Source organism: Mus caroli, chromosome 4, assembly GCF_900094665.2.
Source record: "Mus caroli chromosome 4, CAROLI_EIJ_v1.1, whole genome shotgun sequence".
Taxonomy (NCBI): Eukaryota; Metazoa; Chordata; class Mammalia; order Rodentia; family Muridae; genus Mus; species Mus caroli.
In genome coordinates this window covers 97,482,598-97,485,834 of record NC_034573.1, presented here as the reverse complement: position 1 = coordinate 97,485,834, position 3,237 = coordinate 97,482,598, and the positions used below count along the sequence as shown (strand labels likewise).

At 43.0% G+C, this 3,237-nt stretch overlaps 1 pseudogene; it reads left to right on the top strand.

The window, feature by feature from the left end:
• The first annotated feature begins 2,964 nt into the window (after nucleotides 1–2,964).
• The window catches only part of LOC110293690, a 1,654-nt pseudogene continuing 1,381 nt past the window's right edge, over nucleotides 2,965–3,237 (top strand).

The following is a 3,237-nucleotide window of genomic DNA, read 5'->3' as shown; positions in this document are numbered from 1 at the left end:
AGCAACACTAGTCTAGTGTGTCTATATAGGAGTCCCTCACAAAGCCTGCCCAGCCTCCTCCACACAGTGGTCATCAGGCACCATGTTCTGGATTCTCAGACTTGGAATTTCTTCTTTTCCTAGTCATTGTATCTCCCCTATTTGGCATGGAGGGAGAGGTGAGATGGGGTTTTTTGCTGTGGGTGCAGAGAGCTGACCTCAAGTTCCCTGGCTGTGATGCTTTGGGATTCTGTGAATTGAAAGGTCCTCTCTGGGTCAGAGTTTATCTCCCTTCTCTTTTCCCAGCTGGGCTCCAAGTTCAAAGAATGTATGCCACTTTCAGGTTAATGATGCTTAATTACAGAGCAGAAGGGACTCTGAGAGTACAGAGAGAAGCCTGAGCACACGGAAGCTGGGAGGGATAACTAGCTTGGTTACTCTCCCGTCAGTAATTGGATCTTGTGCCGGCTGGTTTTCATGTCAACTTGACACAAGCTAAAGTCATCTAAGAAGAGGGAACCTCAATTCAAAAGAATTGTCTCCATGATCTGACTGCAAGCAAACCTGTTGGGCATTTTCTCCATTAGTAATTGATGTGGGAGGACCCAGCCCATTGTGAGTGGTGTCACTTCTAGTTAGTGGTCTTAGGCTCTATAAGAAAGCAGGCTGAGCAAGCCATAATGAGCAAGCCAGGAAGCAGCACCCCTCCATGGCCTCTGCATCAGCTCCTTCCTACAGGTTCCTGTCCTGATTACCTTTGATGAGGAACAGTGATGAAAGTGTAAGCCAAATAAACCCTTTCCTCCCCAAGCTGCTCTTGGTCATAATGTTTTATCATGGCAGTAGCATCCCTGATTGGGACAAATTTCATCTTCGCTATCCTCACGTCAACTCTCGCTTACTTTTGTCCAGCTCATTATCTCCTTCACTGTAGCTAAAGTGCTGTCAACTTATTCTTATCTATAAGGTTGTTTCAGACATAGACAATAATAAAAGCACAGGCATGGAAGACAGAAACAGCCTTGGCCTTCCAAAGAAGACTTTTAACTAAAGACAAGGGATCAAGTCCCATAGCTCCAACTTCTTAGTTGGTGATCATTAACAGACTTATGCAACATCTCTAGGCACTGATACTTCTTTTCTTAGCTATATAATAGTTCCTTCCCTACCTAACCAGCAGAGTGAGCATGGGGATAAAAGATAATGAATAACTATTTCCACAGATTAAAAAAAAAAAAAAAAGACTGTAGACTACCTTAGTTTGGTTTCTGCTGCTGTCATAAAGTATTAGAGGCTGGGTTGATGTAACAAAAAGATTTACTTTACTCACAGTTTGAGGATCAAAAGTGGTGGTTCTCAGCCTGTCACAACCCCTTTAGGTGTCAAATGACCTAAGTTGCCTAAGACCACTGGAAAACACAAATATTTACATTGAGATTATGCAGCGAAATTACAGTTATGAAATAATTTTATGGTTGGGGTCACTGCAGCATGGGGAAATGTATTAAAGGGTCATAGCATTAGGAAGGTTGAGGACTACTGGTCTAAAAGTTTAAGATCAAGTGCCCACATCCATATGAGCACTTGCCAGGGCCTTGTGGTAGATATATGGAAACAGCAAGAGTATGTACAGAATCCGCATGGTGGAGACACACTCAACCCCAACCCATGCAAGGGAGCCTGCATTTCTAGTTTGGTGCTTATTGCCCTCGATGTGTGCTTGTACATCTTCTCCCTTTTAATGAGAAAGGGACCCAGACATTCACTTTTGTTCCCTTTTGTTGCTGTTTATGTAGGAAGCATAGCACTTGCCTCTAAGCCCAGAGGTGGCTCTCTCTCAAGCTTCCCTTTGGTTTTAGTTCAACTGAAATCTTTCCATATGACACTGGAGTTGCTGTCACTCACACCCAGATCCCATTCCACATGCACACTTACTCTCCAGCTATGCCTGGGGTAGAGGCTAATTCTGTTGATCTTGCACCCAAGCAACCCCGGACTCACAAAGACAGAGACATATGTCTGCAGGGCAAAACCAACAAATTAATTTTGCCCAATCATTTAAGTCAGATGTGTATAGACATCCCCAGAGGGAAGGAAAAGGAGGTGAAACATTTTGACCTATCCCCATTGTGCCACAATCCACTCTACTTTTCTAAAATCACCTATATGTCTCATGGACTCTTTATGAAATGATATCTTCATGTTCTTCAGATTTGAGCAGCTCCAAGTAATCATGCCCTTCTTTGGGAACAAGACTCAGTTAACAACTTCCCATGCAACTGTGCTTAATCTGGAAGCTGTAGCATTTAACTCTCACAACAGCTCTGCATGGTAAGTTCGCTCACTTTCAGTGGTTTCAATGCGGAAAGTCAAGCTGAGAGATCTGAAAGCTGATTCTTCAAGTTCTCAAAGTCTGCAGAACCAAATCTAGAACAAAAGAAATATGGAGACAGCCTCTGGAAGCACACATTTCATCCACTGAAGCCCTTCATTAAGGCTCTAACCGGAAGAAGTATTGGAGGTTGGTACGGGTGCAGACACATTCTAGGGAGAGAGCGGGAAGGAGTTTGCTTTTCATAAACTGAACCATGGGATTCATGACTATGCCCATTTGTCAAATGTTAAATGATGTGCAATATGCATCAACCAATGCTCTATATGTAGAAATAACAACATGAATTACCTATTCCTACAAAATGAAGAACATAGATCAGTGCGAAGTCTCTCCACACTGTTAGATAAATTCACCATCTGAAGCTTATGTAGGGTATTTGGGAGCCCAGAGACAAGCTGCAAAAGAGAAGCCAGAAAGACTTCTGAAAAGGGTTGTTATTAAAAAGTCTTCAGAGATTGCCTGGTTAATAGTTGCTGTTGCTGCACTTCCGCTTCTCTCCCAGAGAGAGACACGAGTGGCCAGGCCCAGTCGCTGCAGCAGCCAGACACAAAGAGAGAAGCTTTTCTCGGGGTGGGGGTGGGGGGTTCGCTATGTCGGATGATGATTTGAGGGCCATCTTTGTCCTCCAATCAGCAGACCGAGAAAGAAGGCAGCACTCCCAAGAAGAAGAAAAGTAAAGTCAGCATGAGCAAAAATTCAAAGCTCCTGTCCACCAGCACCAAGAGGATCCAGAAGGAGCTGGCAGACATCACTTTCTTTCTTTTTTTTTAATGTTTTTTTTATTTTTATTTTTTAATTTTTAATATTTTTTATTACATATTTTCCTCAATTACATTTCCAATGCTATCCCAAAAGTCCCCCAT